General features: G+C 37.8%; 1 pseudogene; it reads right to left on the bottom strand.

Moving 5' to 3' along the window:
• Positions 1-1,587: 1,587 nt before the first annotated feature.
• On the bottom strand, positions 1,588-2,659 carry LOC105096918 (beta-1,4-galactosyltransferase 7-like; annotated as a pseudogene).
• Between the last annotated feature and the right edge of the window lie 17,297 nt (positions 2,660-19,956).

Below are 19,956 nucleotides of genomic sequence, written 5' to 3'. Positions count from 1 at the left end.
AGGATGGCCAGAAGGGGTGTGGCCAGACCTCTGTCCCACCTTGGAGCCGTGTGGCCCAGCTCTGCCTTGAGCTCTTTGCTCCTTTCAGGACTAAGGGACAATGTAATTTCTCCTTTCCTTTCTACTTATGAGACATTGAGGAAAGACTTACTTTTATAGGCTCTTCAGAGTTGAGAATGATTTTTTTTTTCCTCACTGTGTCATCCTGCTAAGACCAGTTTCAAGGTAGCCTGATTTAATGGGTCTTTGATCAGCATCCTCCTCTGTATTAGCCTGATGAGGCTGTCAGAACAAACTATCCCAGACTGAGTGGCCTAAAGAACAGACATTTATTTTCTCACAGTTCTGGAGGCTCAAAGTCCAAGATCAAGCTACCAGGGTGGTTGGGTTCCACCGAGGTCTCTCTCTTTGGTTTGCATATGGCTGCCCTCCTGCTATTTCTTTCCCTGTCTGCCCCTCTGTGCATTGACACCCCTGGTGTCTCACTGTAAATTCTAATCTCTACTTCTCATGGGGACACCTATCAAATTAGGTTAGGGCCCACTATCAAATTGGAAACAGCCTCATTTTAACTTTATTATCTCTTTAAGATGCTAGCTCCAGGAAACAGTCACATCCTGAAGTACTAGGGGGTTAGGCGTCAACACATGAATTTTGGTGAAACACAATTCAGCCAATAACATTATCCATGGAAGGAATATGTAGTTCATAGAAATCTAGGGCATATTCTGGTTAATTAATTCAGGAACATGAATTGTTAGAACTATAAAAAAAAATGTCAGACTAATCTACTCTCACTGTATCGATAAGAAGAATAAAGTGGTATGAGTTATGGATTGCCCAAGTTCACTTTGTGACACCTCTGTTTCTACCACTGGGACTCTGAATATTTATTTTATACTTCATAATTCAGTTCAGTCATTCTTACTGTGCATGATTCCCTTTTCTGACTAAATCACATAATTTGTCACTTTGTGCCATCTCCCTAACCATGAGCTCTTTTTCTTTTCTTTTCTTTTCTTTTTTTTTGCTTTGGCCTGCCACACTTTTTTTTAAAGTTTCAATTAGTTGCTATCATTTAAAAATTAACCAATTTCACTTAAGAATCCAGATTTCTAGTCTCTTTTGAAAAATCAGAAGATCTGACAACACCAGGCCCACATTCCTGCACAGTGACCACCAGCTAGAACTGGTCTCACTGCTCCCTTCCGGTGGGGCTTGCATGATGGTCTCTGCAGTTTTAATTCTCCTGATGGCCCTGGCCACCCATGTCAGCAGCCTGGCTTCTAAACTGTATCTCGGCATAAGGAGGTCCAGGGGAAGGAACAAAAGCCCCCAGATCTCAGCACATTATGGAGGGCAGGGCTGGGCAAGCAGGAAGGCAGGTCGGAGAGTTCCAGTTAGCAGCCACATCCCAGCTGCTCCCTATCACTGTTTATTGCTAGCAGCGTCGCAAGTACCCTGTGTGTATCCTGTCCTAGCTCAAGCCTGCCTTGGGGGCGGGGCTGCTGCAAACACGTGGCTTGCTGTCCGCTACTTCAGGCCATGCCACGTCCTACTGGAGCTGGGCCTGAAGCCTGAGGCTTTGTCCTGGGCCTGAGGAACAGTGTGGCCTGTAGGCACAGGATTCCTTACTGTCCAGCGACCTCAGCCAAATGTACACCAAGGGTTGGCAGCCTTGTCACAGTCCAACATGATGTTGAGAACAGCGCAGGGGGCCCCACCCACGGACAGGGCCGTACGGGAATTCACACGGTACTTCACGGTGCTCAGGCCTCCCTCCCGGTCCACCTTGAACTGCTCCTGTTTCTGAGCCGCGATAGGCTTCTGGTCCCTCTTCCTCCAGGGTGGGTCATGCAGGTGGCGAAATGTCTTGTACTGGGTTGTGATTCCCAAGGGGCAGAAAAGCTGGAGCCCTGCTTCTTTGATGCGCGGGTAGAACTCGTCATCCTCACGGCCCCAGCCCCAGAAGCGGTTGGACATCCCGTTGCACAGCTGGTAGTGCTGCTTGGAGAGCTGCAGGATGCCACCGACGTGGGTCTTCTAGTGGTAGAGCGGGTGGAGCTCCGGGGAGGCCACGTGGAAGGGCCCGGCCTCGGGGAAGCCATAGTCTAGCTCCTCGCTGAGAGGGAGCAGGAACACGTGGTTCATGGCGATGTAGTCCGTGCTGCTGCCGCTCTCCAGGAAGCCCGCGTTGATGAGCGCCGCCGGGCTGAAGCTGAAGTGGTCCGCCTGGTTGAGCACGTAGATGTGGTGCTGGTTCCTCTTCCTGCTCAGGAAGCGGTGCACGTGCGGCACAAAGACCAAGAGCTCCTCGAAGCGTTCTCGGAAGTGCACCAGCACTGCCAGGCGGTGGGGGCCCCAGGACTCATCTTCTTCCCACTGCTCGCGGGGCGGCTCTGGCGGGCAGGCCCGCGATGGGCCCGGGCTCTCCTGCCCTTGTCCCCTGGCCGCCCCGGCCACGTCCCCAGAGCAGCTGAGCTGCAGCCAGAGCAGGGAGAGGAAGCCCAGTAACAGGCGACGAAGAGATGGAAGACGGAGCATTTCCGGGGGAGGCTGCTGGGGATCAACCTGGACCTGCCGTCCTCCCAGAGCAGCTGCGCCGCTTTCCTCCGGGAGGGGAACATCGTGGGGGGAGGCGGCGGCGCATGGGGCTCGAGCTCCCAGCCTGGCCGGCTAGGCCTCCCCGGCCTACGCCATGAGTTCTTTTTCAATTGAAATTTGAATATATTTGTATTTGATTTTGTAAGTTTTCACAAGTTAAAGGATTTTGGATCACATCTTTAGGAATTTCTACAGAATCTAAGGTATATATTAAAAAATTCACTTAACTTTTGGGTAAGGACCATATAGAAAAAAATGCTTGTTAGTGTACATATTATTTCACAAGTGCTTATCCCGGGCAGCTTATTTCCATGGAGTAAGGGTATTTTTAACCTAATTCCTTAGGAGGGAAAATTATGGGAGGAATAATTCTCTGTCCCTTCATCTGAGGCAGGATTTGATTTACCCGATCAATGAGACTGGAAGAATAAACTGAATCTGTATCACTTGGCTCCTTCCTTTTTTTTTTTTTTTTTTTTTTTTTTTGGCTTGTCTACAGAGGTTTATTGGTTTCTCCCGCAGTTTTCCATGAAGTAAGCACACATGCTCCACCTTTCTGATTATGGGATCATTTCCCTCTTTCCTCATCATTGTGGTCCAATAAGTGTTAGGCAGCAATTTGGAGGAAAGGTGTTTGCTCTGCAGGTGAAAATTCTCCCTTGGAAAAACTGTCCTGATGTCTAGCCTTCAGGTAGTTATTAGAGAGTTGCTTATAGTCTTAAATTAGTTTTCTTTTCTCTCAACCCTTGACTTACTAGAAATAAGGTTAATATTTTGATCTCATGTCTCTAATTACTATATGCATTCTTAATTTCTTCCTGAATTTATATATGGAGGGGGGAATGTTTGATTATTTATCACCCTTAAAACCAGAGCAATTTGAAAGAAAGCAAAACAAGTTCCTATGTTTCTGTTTAAAAATGATATCAGGCTCCAGAGGCATTGTGATCCTCAATCAGGGTAAATATGAAGGAAACCAGATATAAGCTCAACACAATAAAACTTACGAAAAAGCAAATCCAAAGGGAAATACCAAAAGGCAGCTGGAGGGTGATAAAGAAAAACCTCAAAGAAGCAACAATAAGACTGACAGCTGACCTCAAGGCAGGAACAATGGAAGCTGTAATTCAGTGAAATGTCATCTTCTTGGTGATAAAAGAAAATACCTGAAAACCTCAAACACTATATTTAGTTTTAAAAAGCCATTCTCAAATTGTTATGGAATAAAGATATTTTTGGAGAGAACTTATCAGCAGAACTGTAGTAATTTTTTTAAAAGACGAATAAAATGTATTAATCTCTGGCAAGAACAGATCAAGGAAAAAAAATAGGAGAGAGAAAAGAGAGAAGGCACAACCAATATGAAAAATAAAAAGGAAAGCTAACTCTAGACCTTATAAATAATAGAAATATGCTAGCAGAACAATGTAAACAACTGTCTACCAAATAAAGTCAACAAACAAGATGACACAGACAGGTACCTTGAAAAACAAAGCTTACTGAAACTGATAGAATAAGCAATAGAAAAACTAAGTAGTATTATATATACATAATTGGAGTCTATCATTTAAAACCTCCCAACAAAGAAAAATCCAAGACATATCGTTTTATTAGTGACTTATTCTAAACATTTAAGGAAGAGATGATACAAATCATACACAAACTGTATCAGAGCGTAGGAAAAGGGAATGCTTTCCACCTTTTTTTTTTTTCTGATAGACTTTATTTTTTTAGAGCAGTTTAAGGTTTACAGCAGAATTGAGCAGAAAATACAGTTTCCACATAGCCCTCCCCACCCACACATATATACTCCCCTACCCTCAACATCCCTCATCAGTAAGGCATATTTGGTATAATCATTGAACCAACATGGGCACATTATTATCTACCAAATTCCATAGTTTACAGTAGGGTTTACTCTTGATGTTGTACATTCTATGGGCTTTGACAAATGCATAATGACATATAGCCACCACTGTAGTATCATACAGAGTAATTTCATTGCCCTAAATATCCCTTGTGCTCCATCTATTCATTCTTCCCTCCCTTCTGCTCCCCAAACCCCTAGAAACCATGATCTTTTTATTGTTTCTGTAGCTGTGACTTTTCCAGAATGTCATTTGGTTGGAATCGTATAGTTTGTAGCCTTTTCAGACTGGCTTCTTTCATTTAATAATATGTCTTTTTAAGTTTCTTCTATGTCTTTCATGGCTTGATAGATCATTTTTTTTACTGCACATATATTTTTAAATTTACATGTATGTACTGTTCACTGTTTCTAAGAATGTTTAGAGCTTTAGCTTTTTAAACTTACATAGTTATCAAAGGAATAAAGCCAACCACAAAATAAGAATTAATTTAAAAAGATACATACATCCTGCCATTAACAGCAGCATTATTTATAATTGCCAAGATATGGAAGCATCCTAAGTGCACATCGATAGTTGAATAGATAATGGAGATGCAGTATGTGTGTGTGTATATATATATAATGGAATACAACTCACCCATAAAAAAGAAGGACATTTTGCCATTTGTGGCCCTTCATTTACTTTTTTTTTTCACTTCAAAAACCAGAATTTTATAACTGACAGAGACATTTCTATTACATCAAAAATAACAAAACACCTAGAAATAAACTTAACCGAGGTGGTTACCTATACTCTGAAAACTGAAGTGACACAAAGAAATGGAAAGATTTCTTGTGCTCTTGGATTGGAAGAATCAACACTATCAAAATGGCCACACTACACAAAGCAATCCACAGATCCAACCCAACCCCCATCAAAATACTTGTAACATTCTCACAGAACTAGAACAATTCCAAACTTTATAAGGAACCACAAAAGACCCCAAACAACCAAAGCAATCTTTTGTAGGTCTCTTTTTTTTCTCTTTCTTCTTTTTGTTCTCTTTTCTTATGGTTTGATGACTCTAGAAGATCCTTTAATATTTGTTTTAAAGCTGGTTTGGTGGTGCTGAAGTCTTTTAGCTTTTGTTTATCTGTGAAGCTTTTGATTTCTCCAAGTCTGACCAAGAGCTTTGCTGGATAAAGTATTCTTGGTTGTAAGTTTCTGCCTTCCATCACTTTAAATACATCATGCCACTCCCTTCTGGCCTGTAGAGTTTCTGCTGAAAAATCAGCTGATAACCTTATGGGAGTTCCCTTGTATGTTATTTGTTGCTTTTCTCTTGCTAATTTTAATATTTCTCCTTATCCTTAATGGTTGTCAATTTGATGACTATATGCCTCTTTGGGTGTGGTTCCTCTTTGGGTTGATTCTGTATGTTACTCTCTGCACCTCCTTCCAGGACTTGGGTGACTATTTCCTTTCCCAAGTTGGGGAATTTTCTGTTATTATCTCTTCAAAATTTTTCTCAGGTCCTTTCTCACTCTCTTTGCTTTCTGGGACCCCTATAATGGGAATATTAGAGCACTTCATGTTGCCCCAGAGTTCTCTTAAACAATCCTCATTCCTTTTTATTCTTTTTTTTCTTTTTTATGTTTTGAAGTAGTGATTTCCACTAATCTGTCTTCTAGCTCACTGGTCAGTTCTTCTGCCTCATTCAGTCTATTGTTGGTTCCTTCGAGTGTATTGTTCATTTCAGTGATTTTATTCTTCAACTCTGTTTGGGTATTCTTTATATTTTTCAACTCTTTGCTAAAAACTTCACTCTGTGCATCTATACTCCTCTTGAGTTCTCTGAACATCTTGGCCATCATTACTTTAAACTCTTTCTTAGATAGATTGCTTATCTCCTCATCACTTATTTCTTCCTCTGGGGTTTTATTGTGTGCCTTGGCCTGGGAGATATTCCTTTGCTGCCTCATACTGTCTATCTTTCTATGTATTTGTGGATTCCTTCCACAGGCTTTGGGATTATTATTTTCTTGATCAAGTCTCTAACAATATGAAAAAATAAAAATATTGTCCTTGTCTTTTACAATAATCTGAAATCAATTCCAATATGACAGGTTTAAAAAAAAAAAAACTTTGAGGCCATAACACAGGACAATATTTTCCAGACTTTTGAATAAGGAAAGATTTCTTAAACAGGATATTCCAAATATTGAAAATTAAGAACTTTAAATTACTGAAACCATTTGGAGGCCAGAAAGGAAACCTGAGGGTAGTACAAGATATTTACAACACATATAATTAATGTGTACTGATTTATCAAATATATCAAGAATTGCTATAAATCAACAAGAAAAATACACATATACACACAACCCAATAGACAAATGGCCTTCAACAGGCACATCCAGAATACATGCAAATGGTCAATAAACACGTGTTCATCTCATTTTTAAGCAGGTAAGGGAAAATCAAAACCACGATGTGGTGCCACTGTGCAAATACCAAAATGGTCAATATTTAAAAGACGAGTCCTGTCAAATGTTGGTGGAAGTGGAGTGATAGTATCTCTCATCTCCCATATGCTGTTAATGGGGATGTAAATTCCAACAATCACTTTGAGAAACCCCCAGGATCTTCTAAAGTGGAACATGGTCATTCCCTCTGACTAGGTGACCACACCCTGGTTTCCCGTCAGGAGTTTTGGCTTATGTGTATTTTCTCAGCATGGTTTTCATTTAGCATTTGTCCTAGATTTTTTCATTTTTAAACAATTTTTTTTGTCCTTAACAGTTGTACTATAGTAAGGCAGGGAAGGTTGGGTGAACTTCTACTTTATTCTTCCAGGTTTTGCTAAGGTTTTATCTAGTAGTGTGAGACACATGCAGTAAAGAGGTTCATACTGTAACACCTTGTTGAATCTGAAAGGCAGCCAGAGATAACACACTTTCTAGGACACAAAAGTCTAGGAATAAGCTGGCCATTTGGTATTATAATAATAACCAGTTGTGGCCGTTGTGCACTGACCTACAAGAAGCATGAAGCCAGTTCAGTTGCCAGATAGTATGGTTGGCTGGAAACTTGAGAAACTACAGATTAGATGTATTTGAAATATGTGCAGAGAATAGAGGCTGAGAAAACAGAGTGAACCATGTCTGAATACTCTTACTACAGTGGTTTTACTTTGTATCATCTGGTATAAATCTATGACCATTAATTTATGCCATTATTGGGTAATTTTTTTTTATTTTACAATAAATTTTCTTGAGAGCAGTGAGCTCAAATGAATGGTAGTTCATATTCAGTAAGAAATTAAATGCTGCTTCAGTTTCTCAAGGAAGGTAATGATATATGCATTATTTTCACAAAATATTTATTTTTCCAGAACATTTTTTCATTTTTCAGTTTTATTAGGTAAGATTGATGCAATTTGCATATATACAATATATTGGATATATATATACATGCACACACAATGTATTGCACATATTTTAAATTTACATATATGAACTGTTCATTGTTTCTAAAAACAGTTTAAAGATTCAGCTTTTTAATCTTACATAGTTATCAAAGAAATAAAGCCAACCACAAAATAAGTATCAACAGAATGAAGTAATCCAATCATAAAGGGCAGTCAAATGTGCTTACAAATATTCAAGAAATCAACCATCTAAATTATAAATAATAAGTAGTTCATTTGTGTCCATTTTTTAAAATTCCACATATAAGTGATATATGGCATTTTCCTTTCTGCTTCTGGCTTTCTTCATTTAGAATGACGATCTCCAGGCCCAACCATGTTGCTGCAAATGGCATTATTTTATTCTTTTTTATGGCTGAGCATCACTCCATTGCAAATATATACCACATCCTCCCTATCCAATCATTCATTGATGGACACCTGGGTGGCCTCCATGTCTTGGTCATTGTAAATAGTGCTCCTATGAACACTGGCGTGCATGTGTCTCCTTGAATTATGTTTTCTCTGGGTATATGTCCAGAAGTGGGACTGCTGGATCACATGGTAAGTCTATCCTTAGTCTTCTAAGGAACTTCCATACTGTCCTCTATAGTGGCTGCACCAATTTACATTCACACCAACAGTGTAGGAGAGTCCCTTTTTCTCCACACCCTCTCCAGCATTTATCATTTGTAGATTTTTTAATAATGGTCATTCTGGCTGGTGTGAGGTGATATCTCATTGTAATTTTGATTTGCATTTCTCTAACAATTAGCGATGCTGAGCATCTTTTCATGTGCTTCTTTGCAAGCTGGATGTCTTCCACAAAATATTTGTTGACCTCAACCATCCATCCTGAGGCAAAGTGATATGACTTACCATGAGATAACCAGAAGACAGTCATGGCACTATGAAATGTCTGCACATACATTAAGGCAGTAGTTATCTGAGGAAGCCTGCAAGCAGTCACTGAAGGTGACTTTCAATATCGCTCCAGGAAGCATGACTTTTCATTAAGATCAAATGGCCATTGCAAATTAATTGTCCTCAGTTTTAAATTTCAGATTTTCTTGTGCAGACACAAAAAGTGAAGTGATGGCTGTCAATGTGTTTGCCATACCAGCAGAAAAAGAACTTTTCAAACAGTTAAATAACAGTTTTATACCAGCACCACTGATGCCTCAAAAAGAAAATAATTTCAATAATGGCTGAATTTTTCTCTCTAATTGATTAAGTCAAAGTAAAGTTTTTAAAATTCATTCTAGCAAAGGTAAAATGTATGGCATGATGATGAATCCTTCTATAGATTCACTTAAAACATTCAAAATGAGAGATAACATTTCTGTGGTGATAATGCAAATATGCCTTTTGGCAGAATATGGCATTGAGATAAAAACAATATTATTAAATTAAGAAACCTATGGAATAGAAATGTAGTTGGAATTGGTTGTAGTGCACACATACTTTGTTAATGTGTCAAAAAATGTCCTTTTCTTTTGTGCATCAAAGAACAATATCAAAAGAGTGAAAAGAGAACCCACAGAGAGGGAGAAAATATTTGCAAATCATGCATCTGATAAGCAGTTAATATGCAAAACATATAAAGAACTCCTAGAACTTAACAACAACAAACAAAAAATGGGCAAAATTCTTATATTTATTCAAAAAAGATATATAAATAGCTAATAAATACATTAAAAGATGATCAACATCACTAGTCATTAGAGAAACACAAATAAAAACCACAATGAGATACCATTTCACACCCACAAGAATGGCTATTAAAGAAAATACAATGGAGAATAACAAGTGTTGGTGAAGATGTGGAGAAATTGGAATCCTGTGCATTGCTGGTGAGAAAAAATGGTACCACTGTTGTGGAAAACAGTATGGCAGTTCCTCACAAAAATAAATCAAAATTATCATATGACTCAGCAATTCCACTTCTAGGTATACACCCAAAAGAATGGACAGCATGGACTCAAACAGATGCTTGTATACTAATATTCATAGCACCATTATTTATAATAGCCAAAAGGTGGAAACAACTCAAATGGATGAATGAATAAACATTTGTTTTATATTTATGTATATATATATATTACACCCACACACATATAATGGAATATTACTCAGTCTTAAAAAGGAATGCAATTCTGTTACATGCTACAACATGGATAAACTTTGAATACATTAGTTTAGTATTAAGTTAATAAATAAACCAAGAACATAAGGACAAATATTGTATGATTCTACTTATATGAGGTGCCTATAGGAGGCAAGTTCATAGAGATATAAAGTAGAATAGAGGTTACCAGGCACAGTGGAAGAGGACATTGGAGAGTTATTGTGTAATGCGTACACAGTTTCTGTTTGGGATGATAAAAAAAACTGGAAATAATGGTGACATTTGCACATTATGAATGTACTTAATGCCACTGAATTGTGTAGTTAAAGTGATAAATTTTATGTTATGTGTATTTTATCACAATAAAAAATGTGCTATCTACCAATCTAAATACATATATAATTGTCTAAATTATATATATGTATGTGTGTGTGTATATATATATATATATCCTCTTTTTATTTGCTCCCCATTATTAATTCTTTTAGAAATATTTGAGCATTTGAATGTTACTTTGTTAATTTATCTAATGTCCTGCAATGGTTTTAGAAAAAAGGTTCTTTTATATTTTGGTTGAATTTTTTTTCATAATCTATTGAAAATATTTATCAAAATGTTAAAACAATTGAACGCCAAAGCCTTTCAGCTTCTGAAACTTTTACCCATTTGAATTATTGAAAGCCAAGTTTGTAATCAGAAAGCCATTGAAATTTATCCCTATAAAAGCAACTGTTGGTGGGGGATTAAACAAATTAAAAGAGGAAAACTTAAATATTGTTCTAGGCTTAATTCTGAAATTTTGAACTATATTGACATGTTTGGTAGAGTTCTTACTTTTAATTGGATATATTTATATTCTAATCAGAAGTGAACTCAGAAGGCCTATAATTTTTCTGTAAATGTATGTGGCAAAACATTTAAAGAAATTTAAACGTATTTCTTAAGTTTTGCTTATAAAAGATTTGCTAAAGAAAAAATTATTTTAAATCTTAAAAATATTTTAAATTTCCATAGACAGTATCTATGGAAATATCAGGCATAAATATTTGCACATTTCAAGGTGATAAAAACTAGAATTTAGATTATTCTTTGTTTAGCACTTTGCTGTGAGCTTACAAGGTACCTCAGAACCCACGAAAAGAGCATTTGTATTAAAATACATATGGAGAAGAGTCCACTGAAGGTGTCAACCACAGAATTTATTTGGCATAAAATGAAACGTTGATTAAATTTTGCTAGCAGTTTTACAAAACATATTAAGACCAATAAGACTATATTAAAATATATGTTCTTCAGAAAAAAATACTAGATGTGGCTAAAACTCTAATTTACACACATATGTACCAAGAAGAGTTACCCTGTTTTCTATAAAAATACATTTAGATTATTCACATGAATATTTTTTAGAATTTTACTTTAATGTACATGGATATATGTTATTTTAATATTTTAGAAGGGATTTTCTCTTCAAAAATCATTTTTGGATCAAAATCTTCCTATAGGTCTCCCAATTTGTTGACCGAACTTGTTGGCCAATAAATAAATTTTAATTATTTTTAATATCACCCATTCCTCTCAAAAATGTCTCAGTTTGGATGATTAAAATATATGGTCACTCTGTCTTTGGCTCAGCAATTCCACCCCTGGGGATGGTGGGAACACAGGAGCAACATCAGACATGTCAGAATATTTATGGTGGGATTATTTGTAAAAACCCCACACTGGAAACAGCCAAATGATCAAAAACAGAAATAATTAGACTAGTTCTCCCCTATGGCTCCACATTAGGATCACCAGTTAGGCTTTCAGACCTCATTTCCAAGGATCCTTCCCTCTGTCTCTAAGACACACTACTAACACCTTCCTCTGGAAGTTATGAGAACCCAGGGGTTCATGTCTTCTTCCTAACTCTTCCTCTTTGTTAAGGTGAAGGCCCAGGCATAAAGCTGAGTGTGAACTCAATTCTCTGAGCAATGATTGCTGTGGTTTCCCTTTCCTATAGTCCTTTTCTGATCCCACTATTGAAGATGCAGTTTTGCAATGAGACACGTGGCCAGGTCGGATTCCACATTAGTCCATGGGGGGCTGGGGCTGTGCTTTTAGCATTTTGACATCCCTACTGATGAGCTCCATAAATGAAAGGATTAAGACCATCTTGCAAGGAAGAACTTAAATTTTCCTCACCAAAAACGACAGCTAGTCTCTTTCCCACCTTGGAACACAACCCCCTCCCTCACATTTAGTACCGACAAAATCGCGTCACCACATCCTCTGTTAGCCCCTTGGGCAGAGATGAGGCTGTCCCCACTCTTGGCACAGGACAGTAAGTGGAGCTGCTGGGAACCTCCCACAGCCCCTCCTCACCGAGGAAAAGCGATGCTTTCAGAAGTGATGCTGCTGCTCTGCCAGTCTTCCTTTCCTGAGTAAATGCTTTCTTCTCTTAGAATTATATCATTTAAGCTGAAAAACATTGGAGTGATGACTTACCATCCTTTTCAGGGATGGGAAAGTTGTACTCACGTGGTAACGTCCGGCCCAGGTGGGCGCTGGGTCCTGACCTCTCGCAGTGGCTTCTGGAAGCCTGTTGGCTCCACGGCCCAGTGCCATGTTGGAACGGGCTCTGTGGGAAAGTTTACACCACAAAGTAGCCAAGGCTACTAACCAGGGCTCCCCACCTCCCCAGGAAGCCGACTGCCTGCCTAACACCCTCAATCCCACTTTATGCTGCACAATTCTGAAGTAAAGTATATTTAAGGCTGTCTTCTTACGAGTAGTGTCTTAGTCGTATGGTAGTTTGTAAAAACAAAACAAGACAAAGCCTCACCATTGGCTACACAACCTTTACACAGTACTGCTATGTTACGTATCCCACCTTAATATTTTAATTAGTTTTAAACAGTAAAAAAATATAATGAAATAACTATACAAGTTCTCCTGATGCACTGCATTTATACTTCATGCTTGACTGTAGCCTGCTTTTTCTGTATCTTAAGACATTTCCCAAGTTCTGTGTCAGGTTATCTGGGGCCCAGTAGATGGCACTGCTACACTGTCTTTTTGGTCAGATTTCAGCGTGGTTGCCTTCCGGGATGCTAATCAAAAGTGTGTAACTGGAACAGGAGTTGGGAGGGAAATCCAGATTTCTCAACCTAGTTCTAGGCAGACACCGAGATTCTAAGTCTCTTTTTTTTCCCCCAAACCCTTTACAGTTCTGTGCCTTGAATAAACAGATGTTGTGAAAACATTCATTCCTTGGGTATTTGTCTAATACTTTTCAGCTGAGAATCTGAAGGTACTCTGCTCACAGCTTCTCTCCAGGCCTTACAATTTAGATGGACAGATGAATCCCCTCACAAATCTTTTACTGTTCTTTTTACACATAAAACAACAAGGTCCAGAGAAGTCGTGTTACTTGGCAAATTGAATATTTACTTCTGGAAAACTGAGTTTTGATTTTTAAAATATCACTGACACTCTAAGAAGTAAGGCAGACTATGGGACATGTGAATGAATGTGTAACAAGCTAATAGGCTGCAGCCTCTTCCTTGCCAGAACCAGGCCTATCACTGGAGCTGGAATAACTGGGTCATCCTATTCAGTTTTCTCTTTCATCTTCTGATTAAATTTTCAGACTCACAAAATAGGGTAGATAATAACATAACAAACAGACACACACCAACCACTCAGTTTAAGAAAGACAAGATCACGGGTACACTTGGACATTCTGTGTATTGCTTCCCCTTGCATTCACTGCCCTTCTCCCTGGTGACATTTAGGATTCGATTTTTCCATTCGTGTCTTGGTCACCCTCCTCCTGTCTTTTTGCAAGCTGATTTTTCTCTTTCAACATTAGGCTTTGTAAAACTGTTCACGCTGACATCCAGTTGATTCACGTTTACCTTTCCACAGTGAGTGAGTTCTTCACACTTGGTGTAAACCATTTTTCCCTTGATGCCTATTTATATTCCTTCCAATTTCTTAATGATGGCAGACAAAACACATTATTGTTTATGTATGAGATATTCTTATATCCCTTTATAGTTTATGTGCCTTAAATATTTCATAATAACCCCAAAACATAAAAAGCAGCATCTCCAGTCATTGCAGCCAGATTAGCTTCATGTTCCCTCACTCAGTGTAGTTTGTGTGATTTCTTATAGGAGTTGACGATTTTAAAATATTGGAAGGCAGCAGACTATGGGTTAAATAGCCATTTAGAGGGTAATTCAGCCTCCCTTGAGTTTGTTTTCTAGATACCTAGGAGTGGAATGGAAGGGTGTATATGTGCACATAGTCATTCCACTTTACAACCAAATGCCAAATAGCTCTTCAAAGTCATGGCGACCGTTCCTAGTTTGACTGTGTTTGGAAAATCCAGTTGTTCTTCATCTTCTCTAATACTGTCTGTCAGTCTCCTTCTTTTAAAACAATTTTTTTCTTATTGAAAATTTCAAACATATACACAAATAGAGAGACTAGAAGAATGAAATTTTCGGTTCCTGTCATTCAATTTTAACAATGATTAATTCATGGCCGATCTTGACTCATATAGACCCGTTCTTCTCCCCCAGGTTATTGGAAGCAAATCTTCTCATTCCAGCCTATTACTCTACAAGATAAGGATTCTTTCTTTTAAACATAACCACCAGACCATGATCACACTTAAATATCATCAACCATCATTCCTTAATCACAGAAAATAACCAGTCGAGGTTCACATTTTCACAATTGTCCAATAACATTTTTGTGGTTTGTTTGACTCAGGATTCAAAGTAGGACGCACACAATGCAACTGTTGCCGTGTCTCTTAGAAGTCTTTATATCTGTGGACTCCTTCTTCCATGTCTTTTTTCCCCCTCCTTGATTTATTTATTATTTATTAAAAACTGGACTGCTTGTCCTATAAAGTTTCCCACATTCTGGATTTTGCTGATTTTGTCCCAAATTGTTTAATTGGCTCCTTTGTCTCCATCTTCTGTGAAAACTGGTGCCATATTTTGATGAGACTTACGTTACATTTTTCTTGGTTCCATAGTTTGCAAAAGTCTCCAATACATCATTTCAGGATCTCTTTCCAGTCAAGGAGTTGGGCTTCCCTGTAAGGACTAAGATCACATTTCAAACAATGAGAGGCAGCAATTCCCAGTTAGTCACATATATTTTGTACGTAATTTGTTCACTTTTTTCTGTACATAAATTTGATGGCCATCTGGGAGGGGAGTCCTTAGATTGAAACATTTACTGCATCAAAATAATAATAAAATAAACCCAAAACAATTCCTCATAGACTTTGGATCCTGCAACCCCCTGCTTATCCTCACCTGGTAGATCTAATATCATTTTTCATGCATCTAGTGCATTGAGAATTGGAGTCCAGAAAACTAAAAGATTCTCTTTTATTGTTCTATTTAATCACTACAAAGTGAACCAGGTACACTTCCATGTTTCCAGGCAATATTTGGCTGAATTAGGAGAAGCCAGAATAAATAGAGTGAAAGCTAATTGATCCAAAAGAATCCCAGAGAAAAGTAAGTGATATGGCATTTTCCCTAAAATTCGCAGTCTTGGTGAATAATATGTTAAGGAGGGGGAAAAAAAACTTGAGGTCTATAATATCGTTGCAATTTAATTTCTTATTTATCCATTAAACCTGAGAAACTGAATGAAACAAAGGAAGAAAGAGGAGTCTTTGGTTTAATTGGATATAGAGATCGGAAACCTACAGTGGGATCAGGCATTTCCATGCTCCGTCTAAGTATCTTAGGGATTTCAAATCATCACTGCGAACCTAAAAAGAAAATGGGGAACACTTTCCATTATGCTTCTAAGCCTTGGGTTGGAGTTTTGGACTGAAAGTGCACATGTACTGCCAGTTCCCTTTGTAAAGCCAGGTTTGGTGGGGCAGGGGAGGGGTGTTACTACCAGTATCCTTCTCGCATTTACCACATTACGGCAAGTTTTTCTAGATGTAAATACACTTTTTTTCTGAAGTGAGGAGCATTATTTGAGCCACTGATTGTCATAGTTTTTCAAAAAATAATCTCTGGGTCTTTTTTTTTTCTTTTTAAAAATTGTAAGGTTGATGTACAATAGTGTGTTTCAGGGGTACAGCATAGTGATCTGACAATCAAATAAATTACCAAATGATCATGACAAGTCCAGTAACCATCTATGTCTGTACAAATTATTACAGTACTATTGACTATATTCTTTATGCTGTATATTAATTACATCTCCGTGACTTACATAGTTTATAACTGGGAGTTTGTATCTCTCAATCCCCTTCACCTATTTCTCCCAGCCTGTTATCCTACCTCCCTTAAAAAATAATCATTTTTGATTGACTTTATTGTCCTTGTTAAAATTCAATTCAGTGAAATATCCCTGAAAACCAAAGTCCAAATATTGATCAATAAATAATTAGATGGTCGAAGGATTAAAATAAACTGAGGAGACAAAGGACACATGTATTGAATGGGTCCATTTCCACCCGGCAAAGGAGGAGAAATGTACCAGATGGCACACAGCATGTTAGAACTGAGAGGAACCCTAGAATCATTTCTGATGGGAAAAACACACATCAGGGGGCAACATCTCATACCTTGATAGAGGCAGAGCAGGAGTAGAACCAAGAAATCCTGATTCTGAGGCCCTGTCTGTACATTCTGATGACTTAGTAAGCAGGAGGGACAACAGGGGAAGTCTCTTGTTAGGACCAGACAACGGTGGTTCTGCATGAATGCTGTAGTACGTTTATAGCTACAGAACAGAATACAGACTTCAGATAGAAGGCTGTTTTAAAATAATGTGTTTTTTTTTCCATGCTTTCCAATTACACACGTGATGATGAACAGCACCTTCAGAATCATCTTTTAAAATGGTGGCAAATAAACAAATACACACTTATATTACAATACGAATTCTTCTATTTTGGGAGTCAGCCACCAGAGGGCAACACATATTCTCTTTCTCTCTCTCTCCTCTTAAGATGAGCATGTTCCAATCTGTTAGTGAGATAACTTCCTGCTGGGGAGGATCGGGCTCTGTCTGCTTGTTCCCCCTGCCCTTGTGTTCCCTCCTGCCCTCCTCTGCTCTGGTCTGGGCTGTGTCAGAGCATTCCCTCTGGTCTCCTGGTTTCTAGTCTTCCACGGTGCTGCCAGAGAGGTATTTATGACTCCATAGCTTTCCTGTTTAAAATTCTTCAAGGGCATGGTCCCTTCTGGGATCTCGTGACATTTTGTACACGTCTCTATTTTAGCCATTTGTCATGTGAAACTGCGATGATTTATTTACATGACCACCTTCCACATGAGCATTCCCGAGGATGCGATCTTAACTCAATCATTTATTTGTTTTTGGTAGCCTTGACTTCAAACCTGATTAAATGAATAGCCAATCATAACTGAGGAACTCTATCATTCCTATACTATTCTGACACACGCATAGAAGTTCACTTGCTTTCTGTGCCCTGCCTCCGATTCACACGAGACCAAGGAGGGTCTGATTTGCTGCCTCAGTGGGGACACCCCTCGTTATATCCACTTCAGAAGGGCTCTGGCATTCATCATTACTTGAAACATATGTTAACATATTTTAAAATGTGAACACCTTAAGGGGGATTAGAGCAAGAAGGAGACCTGGACCAAGAGTGTGAAGACGCAAGATGCTGGGAGATTTAGGGGGTGGTGGTACAAACACAGTGTCCCAGGGGAGGTTTCCAACAAAACACTGAGACATCACAGTCAAGATAGTGCTGGTCTTGATTGCACCAGTGGTATCCACTCATCGACCACTCTGACACCAGCAGTCTGTTTTGCTAACCCTTGAACAAAACAACTAAGATAAATGGTTGATTTAAAATGTTCCAGTTCTAGGGACAGGGGAATAGCTCAGTGGTAGAGCACATGCGTACCTCCCTCAAAAGAAAAAAATAAATAAAATAAATAAATATTACCCCCCCAAATATAATTCAAGAATAAAAAGAAATAAGTCTAAATTTATAAAAATTGTGCTAATGACTAATTCTGTAAAATAAATTAGTACATGGGATATAAAAAACAAAGACAAGAAAATAAATGCCCTGACATTACTGAGAAAAAATAAATAAATAAATATATAAAATGTTCCAGTTCTAGAAATAGACTCACAGACATAGAAAATAAACTGTGCTTACCAGGGGGTAAAGGGTTGGGAGAGAGGGTTAGATTAGAAGTTTGGGATTAACAGACACATATTACTATATATAAAATAGATAAACAATAAGGACCTACTGTATAGCATAGGGAACTGTATTCAATTTCTTGTAATGAGTTGTAGTGGAAAATAAACAGAAAAAAATGTATGTATATGTATAACTGAGTCACTTTGCTGTATACCTGAAATTAACATTGTAAATCAACTACACTTAATTTAAAAAAATAAGAATTGGAAAAAAAAATCATCAGAGAAAAAAACAGTTCTGGTTCTTTTTATGTGGGAACACACACATGATAAAAAAAGAAACTAAAGTGGTCCAAAAGGATAAAATAGAATTTTATTTTACAAAGGACAGCCAAAGATCTCTTATGTTCTCTTTCTTCTTCCTTAGTTTTTGTTTTTCCTCATTGAAAATACTCCCTCCCCCCAGTGATTGAAACTATTTTCAAAGGGATTGGTCTATAATCATCGTAGTTTTATAAGCTTCCTGAACAGAATTTTAAAGAGGTCATATCTAAAATGTGGTCAGTGTTACTTATATTTGTAACTTATATACATATATATATATACATATATATAACTTATATATGTGGTTACTTATATTTATACACATCCTTCTCAAATCTGGGTTTACAAAACTCATCAGTACACTCATTGACATCTGTAGGGAGCAGCTAGTATAGGGTGTAGGTTGTAAATTAGCGTGATAGGCAAATCAGATGCCCAGTATTTGCACCAATTAGCTGCAAAATGAAAGCTAGATCGAAACCCTCAAGAGTGTCTTGAGTTTGCAAACTTTTCACATCTTTCTGGCCAATGATGTCCAGGGCGAAAAAGAAAAAATCTGGGATTGAACAAGATGATTATTCTGTTTTGTCTAAACATGGAAACTATGCCTAGACTTCTCTGAGTTTAGAAGAATAGGTGAAAGTTATTGCTGTATCTAAATAAGTCCCAACTGGAGAAGATCTTGAGACAAAAATATTTTCATGGAATGCTGACATTTCAAAGATGTCCTATGAAGAGACCTCTATTTTGGATTTGATGATTACTTAATACCGACTCTATTTTGAAGATGTAAATTTTTAAAGGGTGTTGACAATGTAAATATTTCTTAACGTGATCCCTATTGTATTATTTTTAAAAAGCTGTGGAAATGGAAAAAAGATTCCAGATGACAGGCATACAAAAGCTTTGGGGAAAATCCAGTGTTTCAAAGGCATGTGATACAAAGATTCAAGACAACATATTTTGAGCCACAAACCAAAAGAACCCAATGCATAATGGGATTTTTAAGACAACTTGAGGGTTCCGTGTCACATTGACCTATATGGTTGTCATTCAAGACAAGAATGTTTGGCCTGATGCCATGTGCAGAGAGGCCCCCAGTTAATATTGTTGCTGGGGACAAAACTTTATGGAGAAAAAGGGAATTTTGTGAATGAAGAAAAATAAATTTGTTAGGCAACATGTCCAAATGTCTTAAATAACTTTAGAATATTTTTTGAAATACAGATAACCAATTCTCATAATAACCTGTAATGGAAAATGATCTGACTATATATATTTCTGAATATATATATGTATATATATGTATATATATACATATATATAACTGAATCACTTTGCTGTACACCTGAAAAGTTGTGAATCAACTATTCTTCAATTTAAAAATTAAAAAATAAAGATAGCTGATTAAAATATTTTCT

The sequence above is a fragment of the Camelus dromedarius genome, chromosome 26 (genome assembly GCF_036321535.1).
Source record: "Camelus dromedarius isolate mCamDro1 chromosome 26, mCamDro1.pat, whole genome shotgun sequence".
Lineage (NCBI taxonomy): Eukaryota > Metazoa > Chordata > Mammalia > Artiodactyla > Camelidae > Camelus > Camelus dromedarius.
The sequence above is the reverse complement of the archived record's forward strand: the minus strand, read 5'-3'. Positions and strand labels throughout refer to the sequence as shown.